This window comes from Nomascus leucogenys, chromosome 5 (genome assembly GCF_006542625.1).
Source record: "Nomascus leucogenys isolate Asia chromosome 5, Asia_NLE_v1, whole genome shotgun sequence".
Classification (NCBI taxonomy): domain Eukaryota; kingdom Metazoa; phylum Chordata; class Mammalia; order Primates; family Hylobatidae; genus Nomascus; species Nomascus leucogenys.
The window spans coordinates 43,308,095-43,332,401 of NC_044385.1; the positions used below are offsets into that span (position 1 = coordinate 43,308,095).

Below are 24,307 nucleotides of genomic sequence, written 5' to 3' on the forward strand. Positions count from 1 at the left end.
TTCAGATCTGCTCTTGCTTTTTGTAAACTATTGCATTCCTTCCTCCCAATAGCCCCACTGGGGTCAGGACCATTTTGAACTTAAAGAACTTGCTCAAAGTTACACAACTTGACATACGAAGTCAGGATTTGAATCCAGGTTTGCCTGATTCCAGAGTCCAAGCCCTAAGCCTCAACACCATAGTCCATCCATGATTCACACTCATTGTAGTGTCTGATGGCTTTTGAGACTTTGTAGAAAAAAGCACATCTTAAATCATTTTTAGGACCTGTTTATCTGAACCAATGGGAAAACTAAATTTACAAACCATAAATAGCGTCTATAGATGTGGAATGCCAAGCGAGTTAGGATATATTAATAAATAGGAACAAAAAGTTATGACCAAAAGTTGTGTTTTCCTATACCCAGTTTTTTAAGATTTCATAATTAGCAGGGAGGAATTCTGAGTTGATGAGTATAAAAAGGCCTCTGCAGATAGCCCAAGAGACGATACTAAAGTTCAGAGGTTATAAACAGAAAGAGGAACAGACAGTGTAGATTTTTCTCTACTCCATGACTACTTCTTGCAGAAATTCTGCACTTGGCACTAATCAGACCTAAAATTAATTTCTTAAAATCACCAATGCCTTATTTAAAGAGGTTAACATTCTGCATGTAGCTGACAACCACATAGAGGTACCTCTTACAGCGATGAAGTGTGTGTGAATGTTTGAATTATCTGTTAACCAGCATCAAGACGTCGGTTCTCTGTCTTGGATGAATGGCAGGGGAGGCTGAGCTTAACTTGGCCAAAGCAGCAGGGGGCTAATAGAATGTTTCTGTTCCCCATAAAGAAAGGTAGTCAAGCGTCTGTACTTTCCACTGAACTTGTTTCTATCCTGCTTTGAAAATGCTGCTTACCCTTTCAGTGAGAGCCACATGACAAGTGTTCAGTATGTCAGATTTGTTTTCATTTTATACTACGTATGAATTTGACCTCCACAGTAGGGCTGTGTTAATTTCCCAAAGCTCTTCCAATAATTGTATTCTTTTAAAAAAATACGCATGCTATTATTCTTTTTCGGATTGTGTTATGGCTGGTGTTTTGAAAGTGGTTAAAGGATGACTGGTTGCATGTGGAGTAATGTGTACATGATGCACATTTCCAGATGGAAACAGCCCTCAAAGTTCACTATGTAGTTTGTGTACCTATTCTACTCATTTCATTAGACTGAACTCAGTACTTTCTGGCCAGTAGAGTAGGTTTTTTTCTTTGACAAAATTAAGTTTGGATAACCTTTTCTGAAAAGCAGTTTCAGTTTGTCATTTGACATTTATATTGATAATTAATTGTGGCTGCCAAAAGAAAGTGCGTATCTTTGCTTGAGGCCAGGAGTTCCAGACCAGCCTGGCCAACATAGTGAGACCTTGTTTCTACAAAAAATACAACAATTAGCTGGGCACAGTGGTGTGTTCCTGTAGCCCCAGCTACTTGGGAGACTGCAGTAGGAGGATCAATTGAGCCCAGAAGGTCGAGGCTGCAGTGAACCGTGATCGTGCCACTGCACTTTAGCCTGGGTGACAGAAACGAGATTCTGTCTCTTAAAAAATAAGTATGTACGTAATTGTGTATGAGCTAAGTTACTCTTCCTGTCACATTTGTATGGTAGCTACAGTCAGGCACTGCATAATCATCTTTCAGTCCGCGTTAGAACTGCATATAAGAGGGTGGTCCAATAGGGTTATAATGGAGCTGAAAAACTCCTAGGGAGGCTGTAGTTGTAATGTTGCAGCACCGTGCATTACTCATGTGTTTGTGGTAATGCTGGTGTAAACAAACCTGCCCTGCCAGTCCTGTAAAACTACAGCACCTCCAGTTATATACAGTATACCTAATTGTATACTGATAATAGTAAGTATATTTGTGATAATAGTAAGTATACTTGATAATAGTAATAAACAACTATGTTAGTGGTTTACGTATTTATTATACTTTTCATTATTATTATTTTAGAGTGTACTGCTTCTGCTTCTAAAATAAAACATTACCTGTAAAACAGCCTCAGGCAGGTCCTTCAGGAGGTATTTCAGAAGAAGGCATTGTTATCATAGCAGACGACAGCTCCATGCCTGTTACTGCCCCTTGAAGAGCTTCCAGGGGACAAGATGTGGAGGTGGAAGACAGTGATATTGATGATCCTGACCCTGTAGGCCTAGGCTAATGTGTGTGTTTGTGTCTTAATTTTTAACTTAAAAATGTTTAAATAGAAAAAAGCTTATGAAATAAGGATATAAAGAAAATATTTTTGTACAGCTATACAATGTGTTTATGTTTTAAGCTAAGCATTATTACAGAAGAGTCCAGAGTTAAAAAATAAAAAGTTTATAAAGTAACAAAGTTACGGTAAGCTGTCTAATTTATTATTGAAGAAAGAAAAATACTTTATAAATTTAGTGTAGCCTAGGTGTACAGTGTTTATAAAGCCTACAGTAGTGTGTAGTAATGTCCTAGGCTTTCACTTTCACTCACACTGATTATCACCCAGAGCAACTTCTAATTCCTGCAAGCTCCATTCATGATAAGTGCTCTCTACAGGTGTAACATTTTAAATCTTTTATACTGTATTTTTACTGCATCTTTTATATGTTTAGGTATGTTTAGCTATACAGATACCATTGTGTGACAGTCGCCTACAGCATTCAGTATGGTAACATGCTGTACAAGTTTGTAGCCTAGGAGCAATAGGCCATATCATAAAGCCTAGTTGTGTAGTAGGCTATACCGTCTAAGTTTGTGTAAGTATGCTCTCTGATGTTCACATGACAACAAGCATATCAACTAAGAATGCTTTTCTCAGAACATATCTGTTGTTAAGCGACGCATGGCCGTAATTCATGCATTAATTGGTTACCTGTACCCTCTATTTAGGGCTTCACAAGTCAGATCTGTCCATCTAAGATGCTTTTAAGTAACATTTACCTTAAAGAAATAGATGGTTGATTGGTTTAAAGAAACAGACAGCTGAATTGGACGGGGAAGCCAGGTTTTGACTATATTTCTAAGAGGAGCTGTTCTGTAATGTTTTGGTAAAAGAATGTCTGTCTCCATATCATCTATCTATCTATCATCTATCATCTATCTATCTATCTATCTATCATCTATCTATCTATCTATCTATCTATCTATCTATCATCTATCTATCAATCTATCTATCTATTATCTATCTATCTATCATCTATCTATCATCTATCTATCTATCTATCTATCTATCTATCTATCTAATTAGGCATCTATTTATCCATTAATCTGTCTGTAATACAAATATTCCAGACATTTAAAAAGTATAAGAAGGCTCTGTAGTGCAATGGATAGCACATTGAACTTTTTTTTGTTTTTATATTGGTTTACTGCTATTAAAAAATATACAAATAATATATGTATCAAAGAAAATTCAGAAAATAAAGAAACATTGAGAAAGTGAAAGACTAGGGCTCATATGATAAACACACAAAAAATCACTTTTAATATTTTGGTACATTTCCTTGCAGGCTTTTTTGCCCTATGCATACATTTTTATCCGTAAATGTAATAATCTTGTCTATGTTATTTTGTAGCAAGCCTTTTTTTCACTTAATACGTAATACTATTTTTTCCAAGTCTTTATAGATACTGTTTTTCTTTTCTTTCTTTTATTTAGCCATCACTCAGTGATTGGATATTTAGGGTATTTCATCATTATTTTCTTTGAAAATTAAATAAAACAAAATTTGATGAAAGTCCAAGGTGGCCCAACACAGTGGCTGAATATATCTCATCAGTCTGTTACATTATTCACATGGAAATGGAAAAACAACTCCCAAAACTCTGCATCTGAGAGAAGTATGTATTAAATTAAGCTGAAGGAAGTGTTTATGAACAGTAGGAAATGAGAGTTGGTAAATGGAGTCATTTTATTTCATAAAGGTGCCTCAGAGCTTTAAGCCCAAAACCCTACACTTTGAGTCACTTTGGATTTTGTGCATCTGTCCATGATGCACCGTGATTTTGTCTTACACAGTGTTTGATATAAAGCATTAAATCTTCCTTCTTTTACCGTTTTCAGAATCTGTGAAATGGGACCTGAGCTAACCTAGAAAAGTCTCTCCGCTTGTTGTTTTGATTTTTTTTTTTCTTTTTTTGAGACAGAGTTTCACTCTTGTTGCCCAGGCTGGAGTGCAATGGTGCGATCTCGGCTCACTGCAACCTCTGCCTCCGGGGTTCAAGCGAGTCTCCTGCCTCAGCCTCCTGAGTAGCTGGGACTACAGGTGCACGCCACCACGCCTAGCTAATTTTTTTGTATTTTTAGTAGAGACAGGATTTCCCCATGTTGGCCAGGCTGGTCTTGAACTCTTGACCTCAGGTGACCTGCCCGCCTTGACATCGCAAAGTGCTGGGATTACAGGTGTGAGCCACCGCACCTGGCCCTGTTTAGATATTTTAAAATAATCTCTCAATTCTGAGTAGAATAGTATTTGTATAATAGTTGTGAGTTGAAGGCAAATAGTTGCAAAGAGTTCAGTTCTTTTGTCTTCAAAATATAAGTCATAAAAATGCATGATTCTCCCTGAGGAGCCAACTTGGCATCAGACTCTGGAGCCAGACAGCCTGGGTTTATTTCCTGCTCCACCACTTTCTGCTGGGTGAACTGGAGTAAGTTACTTGACCTGTCTAGGTGCCAGTTTTCTCATCTAGAAAATGGGAATAATGCTATTCATTCATAGGTTTGTTGGGCTGGTTTAAATAAGTTAAAATACAGTGTTAACTGCTACTGTTTTCGACAGGTTGCTAAGGGTCTGTGTTTCTAGCACTTTAGCACTTCAATGGCATTTATAATGTTCTGCACTATCTCTCACTGAGTGGTTTTTCTATGAGTATTTCTATAAGTATTTCTTCCCCAGCTAGTTTATCATGATGGTAATCATACTGGCCACCACTTTTAATGGAGTATTATAATTACATGTATTACAAAATGTATGTCTCATTGCCGTTTGTGAGGTATGCATTTTCACTGTTTTCTTTTTACAAGTTTAGTAACTAAAGGTTGTAGAGGTTAAGTAACTTGCTCAAGGTCATAAAATTGTTAAATGTGGAACTTGGAACTAAATTCTGGTCTGGTGTATGTGCCACCACGCAGCTTTTGTAAATTCCTTTAAGGAAGGGACTTTTATGTTTTTTAGATCCCTTACAGATTTCAGCACAGTTCCTTAAACATAGTATGTCCTCAGTAAGTTTTTTGTTATGTTAAATGAGTGAAGGTAGGAGTGATCCTGTGGATAATAGAACTTTTTTCTCCAATAAGAAAACCAACAATATTGCTTTTTAATGATATTATGAGTCTTAGAATTCTGTTCTGCTTCCATATTACATGTAAGAGAATGATGAGTTTGTAATTATTTGTGTATGAAACTGGTTGTATTTCATGTGAAACAAAAGTACATACCCTGTATTTGAGACTCTGATTTGAGAAAACCTGGATTAGCATTACACCAGTAACCACTGAAGCAATTTTAATTTAAATAAAGGATACAACTAATTCTCGATCTGCTTTTAGCCATTTACTTAACGGACATTTATTGAGCATATACATTGTGCAAAGCCCTCTGCAGGGGACTAAGGGTTTAAGGATGAATATGATGGTTTCTATATGAAAGAGGATTTTATCCAGTATCATGGGTTTACCTATGCCCTGATGCTAATGACCCCTATATATCTTTAATCCAACTCTTCCCCTTTTGCCTTCATTATTCAGCTCTGTGTTGGATACTTCCACATGGATGTCTCATAGGCCTCCAAACTGAATTTATTATCTCATCCCCAGCACCCACTGTGCCTCGTTATATATTACATTCTTGTACCTGTTATATATTCCGCCTCTGTTGGTGACACCACTGTCTAAAGTAACCATTCAAACCACTGTCCAAACTTCAACCTTCAAACAAACAAACAAACAAACAAAAAAACAAGAAGTAATCTTTGATTCCTTTTTTCTCCCTAACATTCTACATTTGGCCATTCACCAATCCTGCTGATTTTTTCCCCTAAATATTATCAAGTTGAACTGTGAAGGATTTGAGACTTTATCTTACTTGCAAATGAACTTGCCTGCCACAGTTCCATAGATGCTGGCAGAAGGATTCCTGGGTTAGTGACAAAGAACTTTATTAGTCATAGCAATAGCAATAGCCAGAGTATCAACATATTTATTCACTGTTTCTCCAAGACCCAACTCCCACAGGATGTCATGAAGAGGGCCAGGTGACAGCCATACATGAAGTGCATTGCATTACAGGAGAGAGAAACTCTGGACTTAGGGAACCCAGATCTTTTATAGTGGGCAACAAAGATGCTTCACCTTTGCTCCAGAGGGAGATCATTTCTTCCAAGGCTATTATCCATATAAACATCTTTGAAAAGTTGGTCTGGAACCAAGGGCAGCCAGTGCTTTGCTCACAAGATATGCAGAAACTGAAGGGACTCATGGAGAATGTCTCCCGACAAATATATCTTGCATCTGTTCCCTTTGCTCCTTCTTCTTTTTTTTTTTTTAATCGAAAGTCCCTTACTGGTCCTGCTTCCATGAGTAGCGGTGACCAGGGGAAAAGGGAGAGGAACCAGCCAGCACAGGGAGGGGTCATCTCCACAACATTCCATTTATACACAGAACTAAACACCAAGCATAGAGTCACTATTGCAGTTAGAAGTTGGCAGCATGGGAAGGGGGAGGAACAGGTTGGGTGGGGGGGTGTTGTTAAAAAAATATAGGCCCCTCTCCACAACTGAGGTGCCTGGGGGAATTTGGTTTGCTTCAACCCAAGAGGAATAAGAAGATCAAAAGCAGTTTGGGAAGACCAGAATCATCAGGGACGGAGGGAGGAGGAAAGTCCAGGGGGTGGGGCGGTCTCTTTGGCAACTGGGGTGAAGGGATTGCCCTCCTCCTGCTGGGATCCCCCCAGCCCGTCTGGTCTGGGAGGAAGGGGACAGCCTGCAACCCCCGAGGGCAGATGTGGGGCTGCCAGATGCTCCAGGCAGGGGGCCAGAAGGGGCTCACAAAGGCTTGTCCTCTAGGGAGATGACCGCACTGTCCCCCAGCTTCTCTGCCAGGGTGCAGCAGTCCTTGACCTCCTCGTAGCAGTTTGCGTGTAATTCATGCTTGATCCCTGTCAGCTTCTTGATGGCGTCCTTGGAGCTGGCATAGATCATTTTGCTGTTAAGGGGCACAGACTCAGGGAACCAGAAGATAAACACCAGGTCCTCCTCCTTGCTCTCCTTGGTCTCGTAGGTTGTGTCATAGAGGGTGTAGCGGCAGTCCTTATCTGGCAGCATCCTGACAAAGGTGGTGTAGGGGTCGTCGATGGTCTGGCTCACATCGCCCACCAGGATCTTCTTGGCCTCCTCTAGGATGATGTTCTTCTTGTCCTCACTAAGGCAGAAGAGCACTGCCTTCTTGTGCTTCTTAACCTCCTCTGGCATTGAATGAAGACTTACGCACCTTCATGTGGTTGAACATGTTCATGACACCATCGGACAGCCACACCGGAGGCCATGTTTCCGCAGAAGACAAGAGCGCTGCAGCCGCTGCTGGGACCCGACTGCCCTCTGCTCCTTCTTTGCACCATTAGATCAGGCTGCACATTGCTCATAGGAAGATTGCAACAACTTTTTAGCTGATTTCCCTAACTCTGGGTAGGTCCCTCTTCATATCAGTCCTCCACACCTTGCTGAAGTAGCCTCCTGAGACACAAATCTGACTCATTCCTGCTTAAAGCCATTTACTGCCTGCCCACTATCTACAGGAAAGGCCCAAGCTTCTTAGCATGACACCAAAGGGATTTTCAGACCAGCCCTTGCTGATCCGTCTAGCCTTAGGGGGACAGCATATCAGAGAGCTTATCTCGCTTACTGCCCCAGTGACTTAACCTTTGTAGCCTCGTTTCCTCATTGCTAACATTAGGATGATAAAACCTACTTCATGCGTTGGTGAGGAATTAATCAGCTCACACATGGTTAGCCCTCAGTAAATGTTGGCTGTTATGGTTATGTCTTTCCACTCTCCGCCTCACACTTTAAGATCTGGCTACATGGTTTTCTGCTCACTCTGTGTCCCTTTTCACCATGGTTAGTGCCTTTATTCCTGCCACCCACTCTTCTTGCAATGTCTTCCAAACCCTATTGCCTGGCTTCACGCTGGTTAGGCACATCCTCTTCCTTCTCTTGGATGCTCCATGCATGTGTTGGCCATTGAGCTATAAATATCTGCTAAAAAGTTACTGCTGCTAGACTATCAACTTTATGGGGATGGGGGATGTTTTATTTATCTTTGTGTTGCTAGCACATAGCATGTGTTGAAAAAAATGGTGAACGAATACATGAAGGAACAAAAGGAATTCACAGTATACTAGGGTGTTTGGGGTCTAGGGATGAAGGATGGAAGGCAGCTAAGTAGCTTAATAATAACAGGTGAGAGAATCTGGGTAAATTTGGGGCTGAGGTGAGAATTAGGCCCTATAGGAGTCCAGTGTAGGGAGTTTATTTGTTGAGTGTGGTGCATGTGGTGAGGAAGCCTGTTTAAAGTTATCTCCTCAATGAAATAAAGCAGCCCCTTCTAGGCAATCTTAATTACTCCCTTTCCTGAAAGAATCTATTGCAAATGAAAGGTCATGCAATCTGCCTTCTTGTAAGATCTTCAGTTTCTCAGAATACAATGAATTCTCTATTACCTGGAGGAGGGGGTAGAAAGGAGCTTCTTTTTAATTAAATTGTCTCTGCAGCAGAAAGTGACTTTATGCCGTCTTTTGAAGTCTTCCAGTTGTCCTCAGCCTGGCTCAAATCACTCTCTTTGAATTCATTGTTACACTAGTGCACGCTGCATTGTGAGTTATAATTTAATGTGAGCATATCTAATTCCCTAATGAGATGGAGACTCTTTGGGAGTTTATGTTTTTTTCCTGAAATGTTTAATGTCGTGCTTTTGAATTAAGAAGGCCTTCTACATATATTTGTAGACTGGCTGAGTTTCTCCATATATGTGTTGAGAACTTTCAAATAATTAGAGCACAGCCTCAATTTCAGAATGCCAATGATTTTCTCCAGGGCTTCAGCTTCCCTGAAAGAACAGCTACTCAGGGCCTATTATTAAATGTTTAAGGTGCCATTTTTTATTAACTTTGAAATAAAAACTGAAATATTTGGAAAATATTGATAAACAAACAAACAAAAAACCCTGAAATAACCCTACTAGTAGTAGTGATAACTACTATTATAATAGTATTTGGAGTATGTCTCTATAGTCTGTCTTCCTTGGCTTTGTGTTTTTGCTTTTCTTTCTCTTTCAATGAATGAGGTCATTTTTTATCACTCATCTGGCAATCTGCTTTCTTCTCCTTAACATCAATAGATATTTATTAAAAGTGATGATGCTGGAGCATTTCTTTTAGGTTCCTGTTTCAACCCTTGACCCACTGTTTTGCCTTGTTTGCCACTGCCTGCCTTTTCTTGATTTCTGTTTGTCTTTCTGGATTGACCCATTATTGTGTTCTGATCTCTGATGCCTGCATGCATCTTCATAGTAACTTCCAACTTTTGGGAGTGTCTGCTGTGCCCCAGATACTTGTATGTGTTGTACCTGCTTTAAAAATCTCTTTTCGGATAGACTGGATATTTGTAGTCTCCATGTCACAGATGAGGAATTTATTTGGTGTAGAGATTTAGTAATTTATAAAAGATCATGAAGCTTAGATGGAGCCTGAACTTATGTTTTTATACTCAGCACCCCCTCTAGTATGTGAAACTGCCATCTTTAGCTTCAAACTCCTTCTGGAATACTGGTTTTTGGGTGCTGTGTCTAATCAGCTTTCAGCTCTACAATATTCCTTGAAGGGCACCGCAACCCACACCCCTGGGCCAGCATAGTGAATTTTATATTTTTTATTTGAGAGAGAGAGAGAGAGAGAGAGAGAGAGAGAGAGTGTGTGTGTGTGTGTGTGTGTGTGTGTGTGTGTGTGTGTTTGAGAAATCAGCTGTGGTTCTTGCTTTCACTCCTCATGGTGAGGAGGTGGCCTACCCCTCACATCTGTTTTCAGCCCCTGTTCCTCAATACCAGAGTTATTTTCTATTAACTCAATGCACCTTTTCTTTGTAATTCTTGTCAATTTTCCCTCCAGCCACCTGCACGGTTTCTGGCTTGCTCTCAGGCTGTGAGTAAGTTCTTTGTATACTTGCTGTTTTCGATAACCTCAGCCCAAGATTTAATGTCAAGGTGGGGGCCCTATTAAAGATGCCATGAATCATCCTGTCTTTGTTTGAAGATTTCCGTGTTGGCAAGTGGGCAGATAGAAGTAGATGTAGGTTTCCCAACCAGATGTACTGGTAGCTGAGATGGGGACATTCAGCTGAAGTACATTCCTATCATTATTTGGCAAAGAAAGAGCCACTGAGATTAAAAGCATGATCCTTGCTTGTGATCTGGCTTCATCAACGGAATCATAGAGCCTCTGTGTTGGAAAGGGCCTTAAAATCATCTGCAACTGCACGGCTCGATACTTGAGGAACTGAGGCAATAGATAAAGAAAGTGATGTGAAGTTATAGAATGCCAAACCTTCAAGGGACTTTTGACATGACCTAACTGCGCTCTTATTTTATGGGGGAAGAATAGTAAGGCCTCTAGAAGCTCACCAACACTCCTAATGTGGCACAGCGTGTTACTGCAGAGCAAGGACTCTACTGGCCACAGGCCCAGGACAGCGGCCTTGGAGGTGAAGTCACTAAGGGGGATCTGTAGGATATGGCTGGTTACAAGAGCTCGCCCGCTGTCTCCTCCAGGCTGGCTTCCATAGGCCTCTGTTGAACTATCAGTCCAGTGTTCTTGCCTCTGTCCCCACAGCCCTGCGGAGGTCTTCTTCCACCTGACAGATGGTGACTGCCTTCTCCAGAGTGGTAGGAGTGAGGGAAACAGTGAGGGGAAATCAGGAAACAGGATGCCAGGGAGAGGAGCAAGAGGTGTTGGGGCTGTACGTGCTGGCTCCATGCCTTGGTGTTATGGGTTTCTAGAGGGTTTTAACTCTGTAGTAAAGACAGGGCTTGGGGGAATTCTCCCTGTGGTGGGACAGGAGTGTTCTCCATAGCCTTCACAAAGTATTCCCCCCAAGAACTACTCATCCTTCACGGGCTACTTCCATCGTAGCAGTTCAGTCTTCTGCTGTTTCTTCTGGTACCAGCTTATGGATTGGGTAAGGAGAAAGGTCAGGTTTGTAAAGAGATCTTTCTGGTCCTTCCAGTAATAAAGCCCCTTGGACAAGGGCCAGGGAGATTCATCTCCCAGAGACTTCTGTGCTCTAGGTGGTGGTAGAGGCTTCCTGCCAGAAGGATCTGAGGCAGAGGACGTGGATGGTGCCATGCTGGCGTCTCTGTGTATCTGGCAGCGCAACAAAGGACTTCTGTCTGCCCTGCGAGGCTGGGTTGGTAAAACCCACTTCAATTGAAAGCCACCACACTTTAGCAACTTGATAATTAAAATTCTAATATGTGAATTAAAGAAAACAAGGGGCTGTGTTCCTGCCATATTAAAATACAGCTGCAGTGATTCCACTATTGTTTCCTTTGACAGAGCTGTGGTTTTCCTACACACCTTTGTTTGAGGCTTTGATTCAGATATACTCCCTCGGCTGATAAGTCCCGTGTGTCTACTCACTGGTTAGATGGTGCATGGGGATGATTATTCTGTGATGTGGAGAATCAAAGATTGTGTCTTCAGGTTATGTGAGGTGGCTAAGTGACATCTCATCAAGAGCAGAGGTAAAATCAAAACTCATGGGAAAGGTACTTCCTGGGCTCCCTTTTTGTTTCCTCAGTGATTTAAAACAATCAAGGCCAAATTGAAGAGAAAAGAGCTGATATAGCTGATACCTAGACTTATGGATTGATTTATTTCTGTGAACACTCTGGGAAAATGGCCACTTGTCGCTCTCTGTTATTAATAAAGAGGTCACTTTATCATTAGGCCTTTGAATCTGTATTTAATGGCTAAAGCAGATGGTTATAATTTCTGACTTAGTGTGGCCACCTTATTAATAAAAAAGAACTGATGGAAACAAAAAGGCGTCTTCATTTTTAACTCCAGAAGCATAACACAAATGCTTTCCAGTCTTTCTTTGTGTGGAGAGCAGACCGAGTGACTGCAATAAGATCCTGTTACACATTTTAAAAAAAGACTTTTGCAGAGTGGAGGTAACTCGGTTTGAATCCTTCTTTTGTTAAACTTTAAAAGAACACTATAAATATATGCCCCTTTCCTTGAAGAAGGTATTTCGAAGGAAGCTTCAGGATTATATTTAAAAGTAAATTAATATTTTAATAACATAAGGAAACTAAAAAACAGCTAATTTATTTCAGATAGTGGAGGCCTGTGGTACTTTCTAAAATTATTCTTTTTGCTTAAACTACTATAAACTGCTTTTTTGGATTTAATTACTAGGCTTAGATGAATGTGCTATGCATCTTATTTTGGTTCTTTTTAAATTCACTTGGAATTAAAAAAAATCAATAATGGCAAAAACTTCTGGTAGTGGATTTCTGCTTGATTTCATCAAGCCTGTATATTCCCCTATAATGGTAAGGAGTTTGAAATCGTGGTTATCATCCTGGAAATTTTTTGTCCCCAAAGGGACAAACCTACGTTTGTGAAGACAGAATGATTTAGAATCTTAATGTACTCAGTAAACCGAGCGAACAGAGCAGAAAAATGCTGGGAATTCTTCACGTAGGCTCAGAAGAGCTCTTTAATTCACTTAGATACCTAAAGACTTATTGATACGTCAGGCTTTGGGTGGCATCCTGGGGTCTGTTATGGCAGTGAACTCCTGGTCCTTAGGTGACAAGAATGGGATGAGTGGGATGAAGAAAAAACATGGCTCTGAGATAAAGAAAAAACATGGAATGTTAAGGATCTTAAAGTCTTTAAGGGTTTCTTTGCCCACTAGTTTTCAATGTTTTTTAATTAATGATGCCTTTCAGAGCTGTCCATGGGCCCACATTTAGAAGTGGTTTGAATATCAAATTATTAATGGTAATTGTTGTTTTCTGTTTTCATTAACCAAAGGCATGTATAACAACCCATTCAGTTCATTTGTTTATTGATTTGTTCATTTATTCTTCAATATTTAGCTTATATTTACTTTTGGCTTGGCACCATGCCAAGCACAGGGATGCAGAGGAGTTTGTGATGGCCACCAGTCTTGTTTAAAATGCCTGAAATAGGGTCAGGAGCAGTGGCTAACACCTGTAATCCCAGCATTTTTGGAGGCCGAGGCTGGAGGATCACTTGAGCTCAGGAGTTTGAGACCAGCCTTGGCAACATAGTGACACCTCATCTCTACAAAATATAAAAGAAGTTAGCGGGGTGTGGTGGTGTGTGCCTGTGGTCCCAGCTACTCCAGAGGCTGAGGTGGGAAGATCACTTAAGCCCAGGAGGTCAAGACTGCAGTGAGCAGTGATGGTACCCTACACTCCAGCCTGAGTGACAGAGTGAGACCATGTCTCAAAAAAATAAATAAAAATAAGTAAAATGCTCCAAAACGGTGGATGGAGTTTTGTTTTTCCTACCATCTCGGATTCCTGGATATCTAGACCAATTCATTGCTAAGCCATCATGCTTTGCTTTCTTTTTTAAACTTTGAAATATTTTAAGTATACAGGAAAGCAAACAAAAGTGGCAAAACCCGTTTCAGATACAAATATTTTTTATTTGTTTCAGATTTTTAAAAGAAATAAAACATTATAGATACAACAAAAGCTCCCGGTGTACCCCTCCTAAATCCTGTCTCTTTTCTTCTCCAAAGATAATCTGTCCTCTAAATGTGATGTCTTTTCATTCCCATGCATGTTTTTATATTTTTGCTCTCTGTGCATAAATGCACTAAGAGCGCTACTAAAAATAGTGCTTTGCCTATTTTAAAATTGTGTATAAATGGGAACTTACTGTACCTGTCATACATCTTGCTATTTTTGCTCAATGTTATGTTTTTGATATTAACCTTGTTAATTTAGGAATTGCATGTTGATCTAAGAAGTTATTTTAGTTGCTGTGCAGTAAGTATGCTATTGTATGACCATTTCACAATTAATGTACCCATTCTCCTGTCTTAATTTTTTGTGTATTATAAACAATGCTGCCATGAAAACTTTGACTTGTCTTTCTGTAAAAATGTGCGAAGTTTTTCTAGGCCAAATACCTAGGAATAGAATAGAGTATATGTGTTTTCGGCTTCCCTAGGTGCTGTGGAATTGCTCTCCAACGGCCTTATGCCAGTGTGAGCTCCTTCCTACAGGATATAAATTCCTGTTGCTCTTTACCCTTTCTAACTCTTGGTATCGGAAGTATTTTTAGATTTTGCTTATTCAACAGGTATGAGATAAACTATCACAGTTTGGATGTATAAAGATATGTCAAGTCGAGTAAAGATGTTAGAACAAAGACTGGAGATTTTTTTTTCCTTTTCCTGCTGTTCTAGCTATATTGTTCTAGCTATATTATAGGGCAGATTTGAGTTTCTGCTTGGGTAGAATTATCCTCATCAAAGCCTACTTTGGCCCTAATTAGTTTGCTGTACATCCATTGTACACAGAACACATTATGTACATTTCTAAGGAATTGAAGAGACAAAGTCCAAACTTATAGAACCTATGTTGGGGGTGCATAGCAGGAGATACTGGGGCCCAATTTACAGTAGGTTCATTGCACTGGCCAGTGAATTCAGGGACCTTGCTCTCTGTACCAGCAGAGATTGCTGCCTGTATGGCTTTTTGGGTTTTTTGTTGTTGTTGTTTGCTTTTTTTTGTTTGAGATGGAATCCCACTCTGTCTCCAAGCTCGAGTGCAGTGGCACAATCTAGGCCACTGCAACCTCCGTCTCCCGAGTTCAAGCAATTGTCCTGCCTCAGCCTCCTGAGTAGCTGGGACTATAGGCGCGTGCCACCATGCCCAGCTAGTTTTTGTATTTTTAATAGAGATGGGGTTTCACCATGTTGGCCAGGATGGTCTCAATTTCTTGACCTGGTGATCCATTAGCCTCAGCCTGCCAAAGTACTGGGATTACAGGCGTGAGCCACCGTGCCCGGCCGCTTTTTGGGTTTTAATGTCCATAAAATGAGAGACTGCGTTACTCATTCCTTCTTCAAGTGCAGATTTTCTTTTCTGCTTTCAAAATTCCATGCTTCGAAGTGGCGTTGACCCTTGGTACTTTAAAACATCTTAAAAATCGCTAATACTTAATTGGCATTGAGAACAGAGGAACTTAATGCAGGAGCCACCACTAAGTGAAGAACAGTTAAAAAATGCTAAGAAGTCACATTCAAAATTCTAATCTAATTAAAATTATGTAAAAAAAAGACCACCGTCACTCATGTATAAAGATGACAGGGAAAAATAACAATGAATAGACTGTGGGTGATTATTCCCCTCATTGCCCTATTTTTCTGTTTTCCAAAGCTTTTTTAATGGTCATGGAGTCATATTCTTGGAATAAAATAATAAGCATATGCAAACAATTATAAGCTCATTTGGCAGGAAAATAAGAATGTGATTTACACAAAACATGTGCTGGGCAAAGGGGAGAACACCTGTATATGAAAAATGATTTGTAATGATTTTGTAAATAATCCTATAATCCTTCCTTGGGTTAAGGTTGGTGGATGATAAGTGTTTTTCTTTAGGTTTTGCTGCTGGAAAGATCCAGGGAAGATGGAAGACAAGTAGACTGGCATCTTACCTAAAAGCAGTGGCACAGCAGGTGGTAGAACAATTTGAGCTTTGCTCATTGGGTTTTAAGACCAAAAGAAAAGGCAGAACTAAAGAGATTTTATTCATTAGGTGACGTAGATATTCCTATTCCAAAGGCATATGACAAATCCTTAAGAGTTGAAGTAATCATAATGCCTACCATATACTAAGCATTAAATATACATATATTTTTCAATTCCGGAATAGCTGTGAATGTGGGAATAACTGTACTGACTGACGGGAGAGATCAGATAGTTTAAGAAACTTGCCCCGTGTGCACAGCTCATCAGTGGTGCTGCCTGGACTCAGCCACCATCTATTTTACTCTGCTGGGGCATACATGTGTGTGTACCCTTGCCCTGGCAAACTCTTCCTTTTGTAGAGCTGAAAGCAGCCCCCTGCAGCTTTCCTATATATTTATTCTCATCCTGCTCTCCTGAGCACCCAGCCTTAGAAGTCTGCTCCCTCTTTCACACAACAGCCCTTCCAATCTTCAAAGAGGGCTATCATGTCCATTTCTCCACTTCTCCCCTCTCGGTCTGTCATCTTGGAAAAGTTCAGAGAGGTGTTTTTATTCACAGATGCCTTGAGAAATTTCATGGTTTTTAGACTCATGCTGAGTTTGTCCAGATGTGCCAATATTTGTCTTATATGATACAAATTAATTGTCCAGAAGAGGAAGAAACCTCTGTAGACACTCACTAATGCAAACCAGTTCCTTTGAGTATTGATGGAAGGAAAAACACTAAAAAATGAAACAGATCATTTTCACTGGGAGAGTGCAGTTGTTGAATTCACATTCTACTTTTAGGACAAATCTGTAGCATGACAGTTCAGTCTTACCATATGCATTAACCATGGGAAACCCAGGGTGACATTTGTAATAGAGTCCTGCTTTTCTGTAAGGACTTTATACAGATGGAGAAAGTATGATACTCTTACATTTTATTACCAAGTTCTGTGGCCCAGGGTTTACAGCATAAGGTGGCAAATAATTTAGCTCTACTCAGATTTGGAAGAGTAACTATTGTTATTATAAGTAAGATTTAAACTTAGGGACAGGTACATACTCTTTAAGGAGAGTTCTAAGACTAAGATGTTGTATCATTATCAGTACCTGGCATAAATACATGTATCTGAGTTCTCTTTGAGAATCATAAGGGAAAAGATGTCTAATATGATTTAACCTCAGGACATTAACAATGATTATACCCATTCCCTGCTCCCAGCATCATAGTCACCAACTGCGGCAACAGCTGCTGCTAATGTTTTTTGAACTCCTGTGGTATGCCTGGTGATGTATTTTATATCAGCTAGCTCATTCTCAAAACTTGAGAGCACGCTACATATACCATAGTTAGTACTATTGTTAGCCTTGTTTTATAGATGAAAAAACTGAGAGGTTAAGTATTCTGCCCAAGATCATATATAGGTTGGGTATCCCTAATCTGAGAATCCAAAACCCAAAATGCACCAAAATCTGAAACGTTTTGCATACCAACATGATGCTCAAAGGTGCTACTTGGAGCATTCAGATTTTGGATTTTTGGATTAGGAATGCTCAGCTGGTATAAACGTATATATTCCAGAATCTTGAAGACATCTGAAACATTTCTGATCTCAAGCATTTTGGGTAAGGGATACTCAACCTGTATCTTGTATATAGTAGAGTGAGAGTCTAGCTTACGATTTGCTCTTATATCTTGTTTCTTTCTTCAGCAAAATAGTCTGTAAATTGAACATTAAGCAGTGCACTGGGGACACAGTAAGGAATCTTTCATTGCCAAAGGAGTATGAATGAAAAGTTTCCAAATATGAGATTTCCTTAGTGAAACACTATTTTTAGGAAAACTATTAAACCAAGGCTTATGATAAAGGATCATTCCACATCCAAATATACCTCTCCTGTATTATCATAATTCTCTATTAAAATCACAGCTGAAATTCGTTCACTCTAAGAGATGGATAAAAACTATACGGTTTCATGTAAAGATCACCAGCTTCCCAGAACTAGGATGGTGGGAATTTTAACTAATGCTGCTGTGACTGTGGCCTAGCCTCTTACTCTCTCTGGATCTCAGTGGGACCATCTGTAGAATGTGAGCATTGACCTCTGTGATAATGAATGTTCCTTCTCACTTTGTATATTGCATAGTGCATGACTGCTAGCTTCAGGAAAAATAAAATGTTTTCAATGGAAATATCAGATCACCAACCTGATTCCAGTGAATTTTTTTTTATTCACTGAGGCTTTATGTCATATAAAAATATGTGACGTATTACTGCTCTGCTGCCCATCTATTTAAGGCATTCTTCAATAGACTTGTCAGGGCTTATCTAAACCTTAGCACCACTTAGGTGTGGCTGATTGCTTGGCAGGAGGAGGTTCCTGCATTTTCTTTCTCTTGTGTGTTAGTGAATTGAAATCAAGGGAAAAACTGCTTGGCTTTCTGCTTCCTTCCATGGTAGGTAGACTTTTCTACATATTTTCCAGCAGTTCTTTTTGACAGCCAAGTCTGGAAACAGGGCAGGATGGAGGTTTTACAAATAGGTGACAGTTGTTTGTCTCATGAATTTCTTCTATTTCCTTTCCCTAGTGGAGTTAACTGCCTCCTTCCTACAACAATCTGAACGTACTTCCATCACAGAGTATCTAGCAGTGTGAGCAATAGCCATTTCTCTCTTTTACCTCTTCTGGATTCTAAACCCATCATAGGTAGAAATAGAACATGTCTGTGCTTAGATAGTATCTGGCACATACAGATTGCTCAATTAATGGTGAATGAATGAATAAAGAAGAAAAAGTGATGAAAGAAGAAAAACTACAGTCGTATCTTGGTATCTGTGGCACATTCGTTCCAGGACCCTGATGGATGCCAAAATCCTTGGATGCTCAAGTCGCTGACATAAAATGGCATAGTGTTTGCATCTAACCTACATACATTCTCCTGTATACTTTAAATTATCTCTAGGTTACTTATAATACCTAATATAATATAAATGCTATGTAAATAGTTGTTACACTGTATTTTTAAATTTGTATGTTTTTATTATTATTTATTTACTTATTTTTCCAAATATTTTTGATCTGTGATTGATTGAATCCATGGGTGTGGAACCTGGAGATATGGAGGGCTGACAATATATACTAATGAACAATGAACACTACTTCAGATTATATGAAAATATCCATTTATGAAATGGACAATTCAAATGTTTCCTCTTTGACTATTCTTTTTTTTTTTTTTGAGATGGAGTCTCGCTGTGTCGCTCAGGCTGGAGTGCAGTGGCGCAATCTCGGCTCACTGCAAGCTCCGCCTCCCGGATTCACGCCCTCTTTGACTATTCTCAACCTGACCTCCCAACTTGAAGTAATCTGTTCCTCTCCTCTAAACAGTTATGTGTACTATGTGTTTGGTAATTAATTATGTACTGACTCATGACATTTGTTTCTGTTCTTATAATACTTTTTGCTTTTCAAATACCTTATGACTTTGTTTTTTATTACAATTTGTTTTCCCATCAAGATTGTAAATTCTTGGAGGCAAGGGCAATTATTAAATACATTTTTTTTTTTTTTTTGAGACAGAGTCTCACTCTGTCACTCGGGCTGGAGTGCAGTGGCGCAATCTCGGCTCACTGCAAGCTCTGCTTCCTGGGTTCACACCATTCTCCTGCCTCTCAGCCTCTCCGAGTAGCTGGGACTACAGGCGTCCGCCACCACGCCCGGCTAATTTTTTGTGTTTTTAGTAGAGACGGGGTTTCACCGTGGTCTCGATCTCCTGACCTCGTGATCCGCCCACCTCAGCCTCCCAGAGTGCTGGGATTACAAGCGTGAGCCACCGCGCCCGGCCGGCAATTATTAAATACTATATTTGATACTTAATTCTCTCCTCTCCTTTGGGGGCTCCAGTTACATGTATATTAGGCTAGTTGAAGTTCCTCAACTCACTGATTCTGTTTATTTTTTTAATTCCCTTTTTCCCTCTGTATCTTATTCTGGATAGTTTTGATTTTTGTGTTTTCAAGTTTACTAATATTTATCCTCTGCAATGTCTAATCTGATGTTAATCCCATCCAGAGTATTTTTCATTACATACTTTGTAGATTTCACCTCTAGAAGTTTGATGTAGCTCTTTTTTTTTTTTTTTTTTGAGACATAGTCTTGCTCTGTTGTCAGGCTGGAGTGCAGTGGTATGATCTCGGCTCACTGCAACCTCCACCTCCCCGGTTCAAGCGATTCTTCTGCCTCAGCCTCCCAAGTAGCTGGGACTATAGGCGCACACCACCACGCCCCACTAATTTTTTTTTTTTTTTTTTTTTGTATTTTTAGTAGAGACGGGGTTTTACCATGTTGGCCAGGATGGTCTTGTGACGTGCCCACCTTGGCCTCCCAAAGTACTAGGATTACAGGTGTGAGCTACCATGCCCTGCTGATGTAGCTCTTTTTCATATCTTCAGTGTCTCCACTTACTTTTTGAACTTAGGGAATATAGTTATAATAACCATTTTAATGTTCTGTCTTCTAATTCTAACATCTGTGTCAGTTTTGATTGTTTTTTTTTTCCACCTCATCAGGGGTTATATTTCCCTGCTTTATGAATGCCTGGTAATTTTTGATTAGATGCCAGACATTGTGAATTTTCCTTGTTGGGTACTGGCTATTTTTGTATTCCTGTAAATATTTTTGAACTTTGTTCTGGGATGTGTTTAAGTTGTTTAGAAGCAGTTTGATCCTTTTGGAAAGTCTTGCTTTGAAGATTAGGAAGACTGAAATAGTTGTACTTGGTCTAGAGCTAATTATTCTCCATGACAGAGAAAACACTCTTCTATGTGCTCTCCTCGTTGCCTGGGGAATCATGAGGTTTTCCAATCTGGAAATATCTTTTTGGATATTTCTTTCCCCAGTGTTAGGTTGTTGCCACACATGTATGCACTGATCAGCACTCTGCTGAATACTTGAGGAGGAATCTCTGTGGCTCTTTCTGCAGCTCTCTTTTCTCTGATACTTGGCCGTGCAAACTCTAGTTGCGTTGGTCTCCCTGGACTGTTAGCTCAATTCATTCAACTCAGGCAGTTCACTGAGCTCTGCCTGAGTTCTCCCTTTCCTCCAGACACCTTGAGCTGGAAATTCTCTCAGGCAGTAAGCTGGAGGACTCGTAGGATTTGTTTCATTTGCCTTCCTTCTTCCAGGGATCACTGCCGTTTACTGACTGTTATCCTAGTCTTGACAATTATCCTGTTACTCCAACTTGGCCAGAAATGGAAGTGATACATTTTATTCTTTCTGTCTGAAATAATTCTCCATCCCCAATGTTTAAAAACTGCCATCCTTGACTCCATGTGACTGTGTTAGGAGCCCTTTCTCTGGTCTCCCGTCATACCTGTGCTTACAATAACTTAGTGCAGCACTCCTCTCCCTGTGTTGTTCTTGCATTTTTTTTTTACCCTCTCTTTTCTTGTTAGATTTTGTTTCCTTGAGGACAGGGAATGTCTTTAATCTTGGGATTTCTAACACCTAACATAGACTCAGGTGTGTAACAGTTGCTCAATAAGTACTTGTTGAATGAATGAATGAATGAATAAATAGGATTCAATTTTCAAAGTATCTGTTGTTGAACAACTTTCAGAAGTTTTTTTTTTTTACAGAAATGAGATTAGATATGCATCTTCCTATATGCAATTGAAATATCTCTTAAATTTCTAGATAATCACTTGTTGTTGATGGCTTGGACATGGTTTTTACCTATTTATTTTTTGTAGCCTCTCCTTAGAAGGTGTTAATAAAAGCCACCTAGTTGATGCTTGAAATAACACGTGGAGGTAAAGGGACCAAGAACAGAATAGCCATATTCTATAAACAAACAAAATGAAGACTAACTTTTAGGTATCTATTTTATGATTGACCCTCAGGTGTGGTATATCCCAAGTCTGCCAGGAGGTTGTTCTTATCTGAAGTGCCTTTTCCATGTTGGATGTACTTAGATGCCTTTTATCCAGGTAGACTCAGATGGTCTGCAAATAGCTCTATGGATTTGGTATTGGGAAACCTCATGGTTCCTCAGGCATGTGGAGAGCACATAAAAGAGTGTTTTCTCTGTCAGGGAGAATAAATAGCTGTGAGTCGTGCATTCTTATCAACTGGAGACAATTGACAGTGGATATGTGCCACTAGAGTTATGGTCAAGTGCAAGTTCATACTATATTTGGATCTTTAAGAGTCGGTAGAATGAACCATATTTGGTAAGCCTCTTAAGACTGTCTTGCTCCATTTCCTCAGCAGCTCTTGGTTACCAAAGGTGACTCTGGAGCCCCGCCTCCAAGTCCCCATCCTGTGCAGTTGGCATGATGGAAATGGCTTGAGGTTCTTGTTCTTTCAGATTCAGTGTTTTCATCTGTGCAGTAGGATATAAGTAGGATAAGGTGTAATTTGTCAGGTTGCTATGAGGAATAAATGAAGTAATAAATGTTAGTTGCCTATCACAGTTTCAGGCACATGGGAACCCTCTCCCCATTCCCCCAAACTTAATTGAAAAGATAGCCATCAGCCTCTGAAGTTGAATTGTGCTGAGTGGTTACTAATATTAAAGACATATGGAGTTATTGTATCTGTATCTTTCACTTATCAGCTTTTCCTTGAAGGTTTAATGTGTTTTCCTTTGCTTTTAGGCCCCATGCTTATTTTCCTGAAATGGTGTCTTCTTGACTTAAAGTACAATCTTTGCTTTTTTGTTCTTTTTTCACTGCTCTTGCCTGGTGATCCAGTTGTTTAAAGACATCTCCATCCTTCCCTATCCTTCCCCTTTCAAATCTATGGCCCAGACTGGAGGTGGCTTTAACTAACAACACCACTTTGCGTTAGTTAAGTAGAGTGGAATTTCTCATTCTACCTCTCAGCTATTGATGAAACCTTTCCCTGATGCACAAATTAAGACTGGGTGTATTTTGCATATTTTCCTAGAATGACACAGTGATTCTGTGGCTAAACCAAGATTAGACCCTACCACTTAAAAAAATCTGACTTTTTGCTTAAAGCGTAAACTGTGTTGCTTCTAAAACTACTAGTTGAATTTAACTTTCAAGTGTACTTTGTATTTAAATCTGATGATAGTGTTGTTTTTCCTTTTGTCTTGTTTAGATGAGGGTATTTTCTTCACTTCCCTGACCCCTAGTGCCTCAGTGACCTAGGCAGCAAGTTTTTTGATGCTGTCCAGAATGCTAATTAAGATATTTATTCTCTTTGGCCTTATTGTTTATGATACTTGTAATTATGTCTATTAGATGGTAATCTCTGTTATCTCCTGCTATACTAAGTGTAGTACTCTGCACATAAAGAAATGTGTGAGTATGTGAATGTATACTCACACGTTTGAATAAATGTGAATAAATCAATATATTTATATAGTTACTGATTTAAATGTGTTCCGTCTTGGGATGTGAGATGGGATAATTGAATAAGAAATTAGCCTGTGTGTGTTAAGGTAGTCAAAGTTTTTATGGTACCTTTGTACAAACTGCCCCTTCTGTTGTGTGTGTGCTGACCCACGTCATGATGCTCAGCATGACTGAAGGAGTCCTGGTGTGTTTCTGTCCTCACTTGCTCCCTGGGTTGGGCGCCCCTCTGCAGGGTACAACCAACACAGTTGTATGAAGACCCTCTGACTTTCATTTTCTGGCTGGCTGGGGGTTTTGGTGTTGAGTGCTTTTAAGGAAGACAGTCACCTTATCCTACTCAATGTTTTCTTCAAGTGCAGGCCCTGTGAAGATGAAGATCCCCTATTGTATTTTGGGGACCCTTTTGTGATCTGTCTCTCCAGAGTCTGATTTAATGAAAATATGTACCTCCCTCACCACATCCTGCAAAGCTTATTTGAGTTTTTAAAATTTAATAGTAAATATGTTAGTACATGTTGATTCTAGTGCCAGCACATAGTTTCTGCTCAATACTTAGCTATAATTATTAGTTTATTTAAATTGCCTTAATCGTTCATGCAATAAGCAAATGTCCCCTCTGTAGGCTCTTCTCCAGATCTGGGATACAGACATGGGTAAAGCTTGGAGCTTGTGTATAAGCAGCAGGGTCGATCACCTGCCAGTTCACTGGAGAGATGCCATGCTTGGAGGGTGGACTGACTGTAAGGTCCTCCCAGTTGCCAGACTCTAGGCTTCTAATGTGCCCTCCCTCACTGTACAGCTGGTCAATGCATGACACTAGAAAGTGCAAAGGCGTCAGTGTTGGATGAGTGTGGATTTGAATCCCAGCTGTGTTGTGGACTAGCTCTGAGCTTCAGTCTCTTCCTCTTAAAATGGGAATAATAGGGTAGTTGCATGTGTCATTGTTAACTAGGCCTTGGGCTAAGTTCTTTACTCTTGTGATTTTATGAAATCCTCAAATAGCCCTGTGAGGTGTATCTTGTTAATATCTGTATTTTATAGATGAGGAGCCTGAGGCACAGAAGGGTGAAGAAACTGGCCTAAGTGGTAGAGCTTTTCACTGAACCCAGGCCTATTAGAGA

The 24,307-nt window shown here is 39.8% G+C and overlaps 1 protein-coding gene and 1 pseudogene across 1 annotated transcript in view; one reads left to right on the top strand and one right to left on the bottom strand.

Annotated features, from left to right (window-relative positions):
* ROR1 (receptor tyrosine kinase like orphan receptor 1) overlaps positions 1-24,307 on the top strand; it is a 416,741-nt gene that overhangs the window by 62,357 nt on the left and 330,077 nt on the right. The window lies entirely within an intron of this gene.
* On the bottom strand, positions 7,037-7,563 carry LOC100598461 (annotated as a pseudogene).